The following is a 15,297-nucleotide window of genomic DNA, read 5'->3' on the forward strand; positions in this document are numbered from 1 at the left end:
GCTAAGAATGATTTTTTACTAAGCTTCTAGTCCTGTAAGTATCATATGAATCTTGAAATTTAGAGTTGGAATTTTGGAAAAAGGGAGTATGGTGAGTATCATCTGAAAAGTTAACTGAAGCTTCGGAGGAATTAGGGTTGAGGGAGCAGGGGGAGTTTGAGAGGAAAAATATCAGAGTAGAGAAGTGATGAGTAGGTTGCAGAGTAAACCTTGCATGGGGGAGATGATGCCACTGTGGTTCCTGGTGTGTTTGAATTCATGAACTTACATTTCCCTGTGATATCTCTGCTGTTCAGCCAGTGTCTTAACTTCCATCCTAGGTCTCTGCTGTGCACTGAAGCACAGCCCTCACTAATGGGAGGGATCAGGGGCTGGGGTTTGAGCAATGACTAGAATCTGTCACTTCTGTGCCAAGGAGCAAGAGTTGGCAGAATATAGGCAAAGATACACACCTCTAAAATCACAGGGAGATTTCAACCCACTTCTCTAAAAATTGACAGCTTGTACATATACAATTTGAACAAGACAGTTAAAAAATATGAGCCAGAGGGGCAACATAGGGGTAGGGGATTAAGAGGTACAAACTATTAAGTATAAAATACATCAGCTCCAAGGAAATAGTGTACACCACAGGGAATACAGCCAATATTTTATAATAACTTTAAATGGAGTATAATCCATACAAATATTGAATCACTATGTTATACACCTGAAACTAATATAATATTATAAATCAATTATACTTCAATAATAAACAAATATGAGCTAGTGGGCTTTATTTATAACTGTACAACCAAGTGGCTATTTATTAAAAATTTAACACTTTATGGTGCTTATTCTGTGCTAGACACTGTTGTAAGTGGTTTACAGCTATTGGATCACTTGAAGAATTAGAGGGTACAAATTCTTTCTTGGGTTATACAGAACATTCATAAAAGTGATCAAGTTCTGGATTACAAAACAAGTCTCAAAATAACAAAAATTCATCTCTAGGTCTAATCATACATAGTAAAAGGACAGAAACACGCAAGCCAGCAGGTTCCCTGACAAAGGTGAGGGAAGGCAAGGAGAGAGGAAAGGGGATGGGTGAGGAATGGGGAGCTCAGCTCAACCTAAATGTTTTATTTGAGAGAAAGCAAGGAAGGAAGGAGAGCTTCCCTGGTGGCTCGGATGGTAAAGAATCTGCTTGCAATGCAGGAGACACTAGTTCAGTCCTTGAATTGGGAAGATCCCATGGAGAAGAAAATGGCAACCCACTCCAGTATTCTTGCCTGGAGAATTCCATGGATAGAGGAGCCTGGAGGGCCCCAGTTCATGGGGTTGCCAAGAGTTGGACGTGACTGAGCGACTAACACACACACAAGGAAGGAAAAAGAGGGAGGGAGGGAAATTTATCTTAAATGGCTCAGGGGAAAAAACCAAACTGCCTATCTAACATAGAAAGACAAGGATAAGCAAATGTGGTAGACGCTAACACTTGGGAAACTGTGAAGGGTGCATGGGAATTCTTTGTAATATTCTTCTGGCTTTTCTAAAAGTCTGAAATTAAGTTAAAATTTTTAAAAAAGTTATAGCAAGTATGGCAATGTCAGTTTATGGGTAAAGGAGTTTCACATGATATCTTTCTTACATGAATTTATAATTAAAAGCTAAAAAGAAAACATTTCAACTGGGCATAGCAAATTGTTTATAAGAGGAACCCCTCATGTCAGAAGAGATACTGACAGGCCAGGGCAGGCTGTCATCTATCCACAGAAGGCTGCCTCTGAGCCAGTGAAACATGGTGCTCTCGGGGGCTCTGTGAGTCTAGAGCCCAGAGCTTGGTTCCCATCCTCCTTTGGAGTCAGTGGCTCCGTGCAGGAAACCATCTAGCTGACGCTTAGGCCTTGACTTCCACATCCCATTTATCTACAGTTGGCGGATTTTCTCTATGATAGGATAAACACTTAATAAACATTTAAACACACCTAGGGGAGTCCTCTGGTGGTCTAACGTTTAAGAAAGTGAAAGTTTCACTCACTCAGTTGTGTCTGAATCTTTGCCACCCCATGGACTGTAGCACATCAGGCTCCTCTGTCCATGGAATTCTCCAGGCAAGAATACTGGAATGGGTTGCCATTCTCTTCTCCAGGAGATCTTCCTGACCCAGGGATTGAACCCAAGTCTCCCACATTGCAGGCAGATTCTTTACCATCTGAGCCACCAGGGAAGCCCCAATTTAGGGGATGCGGGTTAGATCCCTGGAGAAGTAAGATCCCACATGCTGCAGGGCCACTAAGCCCATGGGCCACCACTAAGATCCTGCATGCCCCAACTAAGGTCAGTCCGCTGCAGCCAGATAAATACTAATAAATAAGTATTTTTTTAAAAAACCCACACCTAAAATCTATCTACCCGTGACTTAGTTTCTGAGCGTGTATGCCAACATTGTTCAGCTGGTATTTATAGGACGCTGCTGTAAACAAAGCACTGTACTTTATATAGTAGAAAAGTGTAAAAATAAACAAGACTTGGCAAATGCTCGCCCCCAAAACCACAATCTGAGAGCAGAAGGAAAGGTCCAAGTGTTTATGTGTGCCAGGGACTACAGGGTCCACTTTCATTTTTGCTGGCTCATTGCATGTTCATACCCAATTCTGTGAAGCAGACTTCATTATTTCTGTTTTACAGATGAGGTTGCCCAGAGAAGTTATTAACTAGCCCCAAGTTGCACAACTACTAGATGTCAAAGCCAGGAGTTCACCTCAGGTCTGTCTGACTCCAAAGTCCATGCATGCTCTTTCCACACTGCCATGTTTATAGAAGTCACAAAAACATAAATACTGTAAAATTTCATTTATTCCACACTCTTGGGCATGAGTCATGCTGGACAGATGAGTAAGTGAAAGTACATCCTCTAGGACAAAGGGCATTGCTCCAGACCTTCCTAGTTAGAGAAGAGAATGGTCCAGGACTCTGGGGAAGAGGCTTTTTCTCCCGGTCCTCTTTGTCCTCTTGGGCCTTGGTGGTCATTTGAAGCCCAGCACACGGTGTGTGCATGCATGCTAAGTCACTTCAGTCATGTCCGACTCTTTGTGACCCCATGTACTGTTGCCCACCAGGCTCCTCTCTCCATGGGATTCTCCAAGCAAGAATACTGGAGTGGGTTGCCATTCCCGTCTCCAGGGGATCTTCCTGACCCAGGGATGGAACATGAATCTCTACATCTCCTGCATTGGCAGGCAGTTTCTTTACCACTACTGCCACCTGGGAAGCCCCCTAACACAAGGTAGCTTAGCCGTAAAGAGTCTGCCTGCAATGCAGGAGAGGCAGGAGGCTGGGGTTAGATCCCTGGGTTGGAAAGATCCCCTGAAGGAAGAAATGGCAACTCACTCCAGTATTCTTGCCTGGAGAATCCCATGGACAGAGGAACCCAGTGGGCTACCGTCCATGGGGTCACAAAGAGTCGGAGATGACTGAAGTGACTTAGCATGCACCCACAAAGGGAGAATCACTGAGGGAAGGGGAATGGGGGCGGGATGAGGGGGAGAATACTAAGCATAAGTAACTTCCAAAGTTGGGAAGAAGGAGTTGCATACAGGAGGGTGTGGTTTTTTTGTTTGTTTGTTGTTTAAGGTCAGTTATACTGCATTGAAACAGTAACTTATAAGTAAAAAGTGAGTATTTCCCCCTGTCATTAGGACACTGATTAAGAATGAGAGTTAACAGCAGACAGGGATTGAATTCCAGCAACACTACTTTACTAGCTGTTCGAAATTCTGTGTTTTCTCATCTGTAAATGGGAATGATGATACCTATCATCTAGGGATATTGTTAGGCTTAAGTGAGACAGTATGATTAAGGTGCTTGGTACAGCGCCGTATGTATCACCAGTAAGCAATAAAATACTTTTATTTTCACAACATCACTGTAATGGCTGAAGAGTATCCTGTCTCATGGCTGTGCCAGGATTCATTCAACCAGTCCAGTCCCACATTGTTAAACATTTGGATCATTTTCAATATTATCCATAATATAAACAACAGCAAAAATTTCCTATACATTATGGTTATTTCTTTAGGATTAAATCCTGTAAGTGATGTGGTAGAGCAAAGAATGTCAACCCTGTAAACTTGTGACACACATTATCATATTATCGATCAATATATAGTTTTACCAAGTTAGTCTTCTCTATGTTGAAGGTATCTAGTCAACTCTTGCCAATAGTAAACATTATTTTAAAAAGAAATATGCTAATATTGTAGCCCCCCCAATCATACTGTTATTTTACTCATCTATTAGATGTTTTGATCTCTTCCTTTGTTATATTATAAAGCTCTTAGGTTCTAAATTAATTAAAGTATGAAGTTGGCAGTAAAATAGAAAAATAATGGAATGAGTAGAAATTTTAATGTAGCATATTACAGACATGGTGTTTTAAAGTCATTTATGAGGGGATGAATTACTCCAATGATGTTCAAAATACTCCTTGGAGCCTCCCATATAGGGAGAGTGGGGACAGGTATAGGGAGTGTTGCCAGGTTGGAATAACTCTCATCCTTCCTCATTTTATCCACATTTAACTATTTTACATATTGAACTTATTGGTAAGTTAATCTGAAGGATTCTGGACCTAAAAACAAAACCAAAAACACACTTAATGCAAGGTTTGGGGACAATTGGTATCCTGCAATATAAAATAAAGAGATAAATAAAAGAAGGTGAATTTTTTGTTCACATCTTATACAAAACCACATATCAACTAGAGTATAACATTAAATGGAAAAAGCCTCCATATCCTAGCAGAAAATATAGGCAAGCAGTTAACTCTTTTTCAAGCACCCATATAAAGGTAGACCATAATGAGAGGCAAACTTTGTCTGTGTTGGTTTTTCCTAAAGAGTGTGCCTCTGACACAGATTCAAAATGGTTTTGCAGCCAAAGAAGCGTGGAAACACTCCATGTCAATAATAGGGTCTGGGTGGCTTAGGTCATTACTTCTTTCACCATCCCCAAATCACCCTTGAAATATACACTCTAAAGAAAACAAACCAAAAAAGTAAATAAATAAAACTGTGCAAAGAAAGTAAGTGTAACTTAGAATCTTGTGCTGCCAGCAGACTCTGTCACTCAGCCCTTCCTCTCCCTAGACATTCAGAGCTGTCAGCACTGCTCTCTGGAAAGAGTAATGTTGTCATCGGCTTAGAAAGGCTCTGAGAAGTTCTTCGGCATAAAAAAGAAGACTTAGTTTACTCAACCTTTCCTCAACATATCTGACTGTAGAACCCTTCCCTGGACAATACCTATTAATAGCCATAGAATTTGGGGAGCACACCTTAGCAAATGCCAGGCTATTTGAAAATAAACGTTCAGATGGGAAAATGCTGGCTGAGGTGTCCTTGTCAAGGATATGCTATCCACTTAATCACTCTCTCCATGTTGAGATTTGCTGACATCTAGTGCCGATGCTTTAATTTAGGACATGCGCGTAATTACTTCAATATACTGCTGCTCACTGGCATAAAAGCCCCCTCCTGCAGACTGCCTTGGATTTAACTTCTTGCCCATCACCATTATGATGCATTTATATTTTGGAATATTATGAATTTATATACATGATTCACAGGGCTAAAAATGTGTATTGGCTTATACTTTGGTTCTTCCCTTGCCTTTTGCTGCTGCTGCTGCTGCTAAGTCGCTTCAGTCGTGTCCGACTCTGTGCGACCCCAAAGATGGCAGCCCACCAGGCTCCGCCATCCCTGGGATTTTCCAGGCAAGAGTACTGGAGTGGGGTGCCATTGCCTTCTCCCCCTTGCCTTTTAAAATATGTCTTATGAAACTATACATATGAAAACTGTATCAACTACTTCTTGCTCTAACTTTTTGTTCATGAAAGGCACGACTCTGTTTAGGGCATAGAGCTAGAAGGTTCAGAGAGAGGTCTGGCCATTCTACAAAAACTCAAAATTGTTCTGGGAATGAAGATACAAGTTTTTCTTTTAGTAAGTTCTTGAACTTTCTTTTACCCTTCAGGTTCTAAATTGAAGGAAAAGGAAAAGAAAGAAGAGGAAACAGTAATATAACCACAGTGATGAGCATTCTCCTGCCCCAAGGACAATGGTTACTCACTCGGCCCATCCATTTAAATTAATGTCAATGTAAATTGTAAAATGTTAGGTTTGTGAGTATAAGACTCAACTTATGATCCACATTATATATGTCTCTGTATGTTTAATAATGGCAGGGTAAATGATACTTGTTGGCACAAAATATTAATAACTTCCAAGATTTTTGCTGCTAGTGCAAGATAATCAGATCTCATATTTTCATAAGAATTCTGGTGCTACAAAATCCTGGAATGTCAATTTTAATTGAGTATCACTTAATAACTCCGTAAAGCAGTCTTCTTCACTATAACGGTTAGTATTTTTGAGTGTTTGTAATCTGGATTAAGTAGTATTTAATCTAATTATTAGCGTTTCCTAGTTGGTGCAGTGGTAAAGAATCTGCCTGTCAATGTAGGACCACAAGGGTTAGATCCCTGGGTTGGGAAGAGCCCCTGGAGAAGGAAATGGCAATCCACTCCAGTATTCTTGCCTGGGAAATCCAATGGACAGAGGAGCCTGGAGGGCTACAGTCCATGGGATCACACAGAGTTGGACACAATTTAGAGACTACACACACAATTTAATTACTGCTGGGAACCAAAGAGCAATTCCTCACTGTGTGTTTAACTAGTTCACTTACAGCTAAAGTTGTTGTGAATATAAGCACATGTTTGTCCGTTTTGTGCAATTTCTGCTTCTAACTGGATTGTGGCACTGACCGTTAATGTGCTGGTACTTTTGTTGAGGTTTCTCTGTGACAAGTGATGACTCAACTCTCAAAATTATATGAAATCTGCATTCACACACTTTGTCAGGATGTCCTCTGGTGTTCATTGGATCCAAACAAAACCCTAACTCAGTGTGAACTCAGCACTCAAAATTTCATATTTTAGGGTGGTCATCTGGAAAAATCATAAATAATATTACTTAGATGAGTATCGAAATGATAACACAATTTTTTTTTAATTTTGTAGAGAATTTGTGGGTTTTCTATGAACATATGCTTGGATCTCAGGCTGAGAAAGTGCCATGGATGATAACCATTCATTCATTCAACAGTATTTATTGAGGCTACTGTGTGCCTGGTACTGGGAATCCAACAATCAACAAACTGCCGGCCCTTATGAACAGCCTTACAGTCTGATGGGGAAGGAGGACAATAGACAAGTAATTATATAATTTCAGATAGTGATTCGTGTTGTAAAGAAAGTGCAAGGGATAATGGAATGGACAGTGACAAGGACAGAAGTGCTGTTGAACAGAGGTTGGCATGAATGGCATCTTTTTGGAACTGACATTTGAGCAGATACCTAAATGAATATTGTCTGGGAAGGTTTAGAAGATGAGCAAATGCAAAAGCCCTGAGACAGGAATGCACTTGGAGTGTTTGTTTGAGGACCAATAAGATGGCCAGTTGGGCTTCCCAGGTGGCTCAGTGGTAAAGAATCTGCCTGCCAACACAGGAGACACGGGTTCGATCCCTGGGTTGAGAAGGTCCCCTGGAGAAGGAAATGGCAACCCATTCCAGTATTTTTGCCTGGGAAATCCCATAGACAGAGGAACCTGGCGGGTTATAGTCCATGGGCCCACAAATGAGTCGGACACGACTTAGTGACTAAACAACAACAAAAATGGCCGGTGTGGCTGAATCACAAGCCAGGAAAATAACATCAGAGAAGTAGCCAGGGGTCAGATCACACAAGGTATTATTATGTTGCAGTAATGACTTTGGGGGCTGTTGGGGAAAAAACTGGGATTGCAGAAGGCATGCTTGAGATAGACAAGAGGTAGAACTTCTGTCTCAGAAAATCTTTTTTCTTTTCCTCTTCTAAAAATCAACTTTATTGAGGTATAATTTACATACAACAAAACACCCCCATGTTAAGAGCACAATCAGATGAGTTTTGGCAAATGTATATATCCATGCCACCGTTACCATAATCAAGATGAGGACTATTTACAGTATTCCCCAAAGTTCCCTTGTTCTCTTTTGCAGTCAGGGCTTATCTCCTGACCCCCACCAGAGCCAGGAACTCACTGGCCTTGGGGGACTCATTATTTTTAGTGTGGGCTTTAAGGACCTAGATCTGGGCTGCCCAATATGGTAGCCACTAGCCAAATGTGGTGACTTTAATGTAAATTGAATTAAATGAACAATTCAGCACCTCAGTTGCACTAGCCTTGTTTCAAGTACCTAATAGCCACATGTGGCTAGTGGCTGCCATATTGGACAGGACAGGCAGGGACTTGTCCATCACTGCAGACAGTTCTATTGGGCAATAATGAGATGTCACCCTGGTGGAATGTGACCTTCACCACATGGAGGTAAGCCAAGCAGCCTGTAAGCTGAGTAAGCCGTACATTTCGCATCACCCAGCTGTATGTTACTGTGTTTATTACCTTTATTATAAGTAGTCAATAAAGCCATGCTTGGGCTAGGGTGTTAAAGGGGAATGGTATGATTGTGGTATGATAATGGTAACAGCAACAATGGAGTTGCTCACTACACAGAAATTCTTCCTCCATTACTAAGTTTAAGGGATGTCCTATTTTTATTAATGGAAATGATTTCCCTATAACTCCTAAGGCACAATCTTGTCTTAAGTAAAATCAAACCTCAAAATCATAGTCTTACTAAGTGTGCGTGCGTGTCTGTGTGTTTTGGAAGGGAGTATTCTGATGCAAATACGCTGCAATAGAAACATTTGTTAAACCTAGTAGTGGTTTTTGTATTATTTTTCTGTACACCTTTGAAAGCTTGAAATATTTTTTTAAAAGGAGGTGTTCATTTTAAATGTTGGACAAGAATATTTAATGTTATCAAGATTGTTCATGACGTGAATGAATACAGGTTAAGAACTGTGTGCATGGTAGTATAGCACAATGGTCAGAACAGCCCAAGGGTCAGTATAGCACAACAGCTGAGTGTACTCTGGAGCTAGACTACTTGGGTTTAATTTTAATTATGCGCCTTATTGGGCTTCCCTGGTGGCTCAGACAGTAAAGAATCTGCCTGCCAATGCAGGAGACTCAGGTTCGATCCCTAGTTTGGGAAGATCTCCTGAAGGGAATGGCTATCCACTCCAGTATTCTTGCCTGGAGAATCCCATGGACAGAGGAGCCTGGTGGGCTCATCTATGGGGTCACAGTTAGACATGACTGAGAGACTAACACTTTCACTTTCATGGCACTTATTAGCAATGAGACATTGACCAAGTTACTTAACTTCTCTGTGCCTCAGTTTCTTCATCTGTAATATAAAAAATATAATAGTAGTACCTGGCTCATAAGGATGTTATAAGGATTAACTAAATAAATGTAAAGAGCCTGGTGCACAGTAGATGCTCAGTGTTAATAGCTATTATGATAAGGCTGAGAATGATACAATTTTGGTTTCTTAAAAAAGGATATCCTCCCTCCATCTTTTTTTTTTTTAAGAAATAAAGGACTTGAACAGTCCATCAAAAATGTTAACAACTGAAAAATCCAATTGATAACAGACTTAATTTTCTTCCTTTAAACATTAATTTTTATTGGAGTAGAATTGCTTTACAATGTTGTGTTAGTTTCTACTGTACAGCAAAATGAATCAGATAAACATACTCATCCTCTCCTTTTTGGACTTCCTTCCCATTCAGGTCCCCCACAGTGCATTACATAGTGTTCCCTGTAATTTTCTTCTTTTTTACTTATTTTCTAGACATTCTATGTCAAGTGATTCTTTTTGGACTTAAAACAATAGAAACCAAGACACAAAATCTTGGCTTTGAAACCTTCCCTCAAAGTGCCCTGAAGTCAGGTAAGCAGTGATTTTCCAAGTGTGATCTTTGGATGAGTAGCATCAGCAGTACCAGAGAACTTGCTAGAGATGTAAATTCTCAAGCTCCAGCCCAGATGTATTCATTCTGGAGTAGAGCCCAGCAATTCATATGTTAGCTTTATATTCAATTCCAAAGCTCACTAAAAGTTTGAGAACTGTGCTAAGGCATAGAAGGCAATGGCAGCCCACTCCGGTCCTCTTGCCTGGAAAATCCTATGGACGGAGGAACCTGGTGGGCTGCAGTCCATGGGGTCGCTAGGAGTCAGACACGACTGAGTGACTTCACTTTCCGTTTTATGCACTGGAGAAGGAAATGGCAACCCACTCCAGTGTTCTTGCCTGGAGAATCCCAGGGACGGGGGAGCCTGGTGGGCTGCCGTCTATGGGGTTGCACAGAGTCGGACACGACTGAAGCGACTTAGCAGCAGCAGTGCTAAGGCATAACGTGTGGCCCTATACTTGACCTCTCTTATGTTCACACAGTGATAAGTATTGCCAATCACTCTTCCTCAAATACTCTGCAGCTCTTGTGTACAATGTCTACCCTTGGACATACCTTCTTTGTGAGCCTCTTGAGAGCTACTGCTTCTCCGGATCCTCAGTGACTGCCCAGCAATAGAAAATGCAAATGCTTCCTGGGGCCAGGGAGGTAATTTGTCTCAAGAGGGCCTGGTGCATGACCTTAAAGAGTGAAGTGCTGGCCACTGCTCAAACATGTCCACATTTTTTGCAAAGTTAAACTGCCTCTGGCCGAACAAAAACACATCTAAGCCAAGTTTGGCTCCTGGCCACCATTTGCACTCTCACATCTTGGCGAATTCACTCTCAAATCACTAAGCAGCTATGATGCAGTGGAAAGACTGAGTGCTGAACAAGGAAGAAAACCTTGATTTGAAGCCCAGCTCTGCTACTTGCTAGCTGGGTGGTAATAACGAAAATAATGTTAACTTCTCAGCTTTAAATCTTCTCATCTGTATAATAAGGACAACCCTACTTACCTCACAGGACTGTTTTAAAGATTAAGATAATATACTTAAAACACCTGCCCTATAATAAGTCCTCAATAAATTTTTCATAGCACTTGTGATTTTTTTTTTAATTTTTTGAAATATAATTGATTTGCAATATTGTGCCAATTTTCTGTACAGCAAAGTAAATCAGTTATCCTATTAGTTTTGATTATATTCTTTATTCTGCTTATATTTAGGAACAATTTAGTTTAGCCTGCTTATTCTCAATGGACATGAATTTGAGCAAACTCTGGGAGATAGTGAAGGGCAGGGAAGCCTGGCGTACTGCAGTTCATGGGGTCACAAAGAGTTGGACATGATTTAGCGGCTGAATAACAATTCATTCTATTGGGGAAGCCCATGGCTCAGCAGTAAAGAATTCACCTGCCAGTGCAGGAGATGTGGTTTGGTCCTGGGGCCTGGAAGATCCTCTGGAGAAGGAAATGGCAACCCGCTCCAGTATTCTTGCCTGGGAAGTCCCATGGACAGAGGAGCCTGATGGGCTACAGTCCACGGGGTCACAAAGAGTTAGACATGACTTAGCAATTAAACAATAACATTCATTCTATTAGACTTGGAGTTCCTTTGGGATGTTTCTTTGGGACAGGGATTAACTTCTGCAATCTTCTCCTTTTAAGTTCCTATAATACCTACTTCAGTAATTAAGTCCCTCTCACATCCACCCCCGGAGAAGGCAATGGCACCCCACTCCAGTACTCTTGCCTGGAAACTCCCATGGACGGAGGAGCCTGGTAGGCTGCAGTCCATGGAGTCGCGAAGAATCGGACACGACTGAGCGACTTCACTTTCACTTTTCACTTTCATGTATTGGAGAAGGAAATGGCAACCCACTCCGGTGTTCTTGCCTGGAGAATCCCAGGGACGGCGGAGCCTGGTGGGCTGCCGTCTATGGGGTCGCACAGAGTCGGACACGACTGAAGCGACTTAGCAGCAGCAGCAGCAGCACATCCACCCCAAACTTCAACCAAAGCTTGTGAATGTCCACGGTAGGTATCTGAAGTGACAGTCAATTCTCAGTAGAGATGTACCTTTCACAGGCAAAAACATGAGGCCCACTTCTAATAATCCCCAAAGTTATGCTTCCCTTCTTTTTTCCACATAGAAAAGAACAAACAATGATGACTGTTTCGTTGTCAAGCAGAGGCCTCTTGCTCCTTACATTTACCAGGTTTGTTAAAAGCAATACAGGAAGTTTAGAAGTGCCATACTAGAAATTATGAAAGGAAAAAAAAAAAAGAGGGTTTCAGTTTTAATTTTGACAATTCAGATATAAGTGATGCTGAGATGATATTGGTAGAAGAGGTGGGTATCAGAACAGCCAACATTAGGTGCCCAGGTCATTTTTCCCATCTGGAATACTGAGGCAAGAATAAGAACTATTATGCATCTCACAAAGCAGGTTATTACGCAATTAAGATCATGGCATTAGGGGAAGTGGAAGGACACACGTGTATTGCCTGCCTATAAGCAGGTTAGGGGCTTTCTGCACTCCTATGGCTTTATGTTTTGTCCTAACAATCTTTTTCTTACTTAATAGGTATCCATGCCTAAGTGCCTGTAAAGAAGTCACATATTGAATTTAGCCTGGTTAATATCATTTAATACACAACATATAATAATTTTAATATATTATTTATGTTATCTTTCTTACCTTCTGAACTTTGCATCTATAGATTCATTAAATAAATGACTTTCAGGTTAAATGATCTCATTTTAGAATTGCTTGAAAATTTACCTCCTCTCCCTCCCATTAACTATGCTTTAATCCAGGGTATTTCTATTTTTTTCTTTCAAAATTATAACCCTTAAAAGTAGGACAACTATGGTAACAAATGGGTTTAGATATCCAATTTAGTTTTGGAAGTTTGTTTCTAACTAATCTAGGTTCCATATGGATAAAGAAACACTGGACCAGTCAAATGGATTATGATCGACAAGCCAGAGAAAAGCTACCCGTGTCTTCAGCAGGGAAGTAGTTATTTTGTGAAGGTACAATTTAGAACGAAATATTCAGATCCAATTTTTAAAAATTTCATTTCACTGTTCATATCTATCATCAACAAGGAAAATGTGACTTGGTGATGCTGACATGAAAGTACATGACAATGTTAGAACTGCACACTGGCATTATCTTTCTTGTTTGCCTAGCCTTTCATCACGTTGTTGCTGTTTAGTTGCTAAGTCATGTCCGACTCCTTGTGACCCCATGAACTGCAGCAGGCCAGGCTTCCCTGTCCTCCACTATCTCCCAAAGTTTGCTCAAACTCATGTCCATTGAGTTAGTGATGATACCCAACCGTCTCATCCTCTGTCGTCCCCTTTTCCTCTTGCCCTCAATCTTTCCCGGCATCAGGGTCTTTTCTAATGAGCCGGCCTTTGCATCCGGTGGCCAAAGTATTGCAGCTTCAGCATTGGTCATAAGAAAAATATAATTTCACCACAGGTGTAACTTTTCTGTCACAGTAGAAAATAATTTCCACTTAAAAGGCATATCTAATTTCTCAACTTAAACTAAAAATCAGTTCCAAGACCTTTTGTGTAATGTACCACCAAACTACTGTTAAAATAGAAACAAACACAGTTTCCTGCATGAATCAATTCTTTAAGAAAAACTTTATTGAAGATTATTCCCTTCAAGTTAAGTAACATTACCTCTCTTATACAGAGATACCATTATTTTACACAGGCCAGGTAGAATTAAGCAAGAAAATAATTAACATTTAAAGGATTTCTACAACGCATTTCTTTAGAAGAAAATTGTAGATAATAATTAGTGAAAGTCAGTGCTAATACCTTTTAGGAATGTCTAGTTTATAGACAATTCATTTCAAAGCATCAAATTTTATTTATTCAGAAAAACCTAACGCGGTAAAAATAGACTTGGCAGCTACAGAAAACTCCAATGGGGTCATGGACTGTACTGATGTATCTATTTTGTGCCAAATGTTTCAGAAGTTTTGACGTGGTGCACTTATCTAAGGTTTCAGAAAGCAAGAGTTTCCAGAATGATAAGGGAAAGGGGCTGACTGTACAATATTCAAAAAAATACTAGCTTTCAATTAATATATGAATGTATTTTGCATGAGGAGACAGTTTCCTAGCACACAGTAAACATCCTTACAGCCCCTTGAGTCACTAGGAGGAGATCCTGAGACCTAACAAAAGGTCTGGCCTTAAAAGTTTCTTTCTTCTAAGAAGTGGTATAAAAAGCACTCTCTGGGTCTGAGAGATCCTGGTGATTTGACTTTGGACAAGTAACTTAATTCCTTCTAGTCTGTTTCTGTAAATGGAGTCAACAATACCTGGTAGAGGTGTTACAGGAGTGTGGGTGGGATGATCTGTGTGATTATGTTATGTAAACTATAAAACCATAGTGACTGAAAGTTAGTTACTATTTTGTACAAGACTGGCCTAACCTTTCCTGCCTATGTCCCTTGTTTGTAAAATGGGTACAGACTAAAGTCTGAGAGCTCCTGAACTTGAGCAAGTCATTTCCTTTTCGGAAGTATTTCCTAGCAAGGTTATTATAACATTATGAAGATCAAATGTTATCGTGTATGTAAATGCTATGACAAACATATATCAAGAACGTAATAAATGATAGCTGTTATTACTCTCTGAGGGTAAGGAACAAACAAAACTACTTAAAAGACTTTGGATATGTACTTAAATTCTATACACATCCAAGGTATTTTTATTTGCACCGTAAACTGCAAAGACGTACATGGAACGAGGAAACAAATGGCGCCTGTGATTCCCAATGGGGGGAAGGGAAGGCAGAAAAGGGGACTCAAGAGCCTCAGCGGCTTGTAATAGAGGCGGGAATGAGAAGAAAGGAGTGTGACAGAAAAAAAAAATTTAAGTAACACTCCGAGAATCAATTCACTATTCTCCCCCTTTTTCTCTTATGACCGCCAGCCTTGATTAGACCATTTCACTCAACTTCCCAGCCCGCCATGTCGCTGGATATTTATTTACTGTACCTTCTTCACTGAGAGCCTTTCATTCCCCTCCCCTTCTAGGAGTCGTGAACTTCAGACCCTCTGCTTCCGACACCCATTCCCTTTAACTGTTTTTAACCAAGCTTCGCTGCATCCTTCCCTCCGCCTAAGAGGGAAGTGAGCTTGGTCGCACCGCAGGGCATCCTAGGAAATGTGGTCTCTCATACTCATTTTGCTTGGGCTTTAGAATAGAGAAGACGACAAAAGAGATTGAGTTCGAACTACAACTCCCGGCAGGCAACGTGAGTGAGTCTTTTCCTGTCTGCCCCTATTCCTATTGCCTTCCTCTTCCTCCTCTCTGCGGGCACCGAACCGCTTGGCCTCACGGTACTTGTAGTTCCTTGTGGACCCAAGCTTCT

The 15,297-nt window shown here is 40.8% G+C and overlaps 1 protein-coding gene and 1 long non-coding RNA gene across 2 annotated transcripts in view; one reads left to right on the plus strand and one right to left on the minus strand.

Moving 5' to 3' along the window:
* The window catches only part of SGK3 (serum/glucocorticoid regulated kinase family member 3), a 155,400-nt gene extending 140,382 nt beyond the window's left edge, over positions 1 to 15,018 (minus strand). Inside the window, exon 1 of the mRNA XM_081503217.1 lies at positions 14,921 to 15,018. The gene's annotated coding sequence lies outside the window, so the exon portion shown is untranslated. The remainder of the gene's footprint in view (positions 1 to 14,920) is intronic.
* Positions 9,805 to 15,180, plus strand: LOC145510971 (uncharacterized). Its single transcript, XR_014057311.1, has 4 exons — positions 9,805 to 9,885; positions 12,040 to 12,105; positions 12,822 to 12,926; positions 14,960 to 15,180. It is a non-coding gene; the product is annotated as an uncharacterized LOC145510971 (long non-coding RNA).
* The last annotated feature ends 117 nt before the right edge of the window (positions 15,181 to 15,297 follow it).

This window comes from Giraffa tippelskirchi, chromosome 6, assembly GCF_054371585.1.
Source record: "Giraffa tippelskirchi isolate mGirTip1 chromosome 6, T2T-mGirTip1v1.2.pri, whole genome shotgun sequence".
In the NCBI taxonomy this organism is placed as follows: Eukaryota; Metazoa; Chordata; class Mammalia; order Artiodactyla; family Giraffidae; genus Giraffa; species Giraffa tippelskirchi.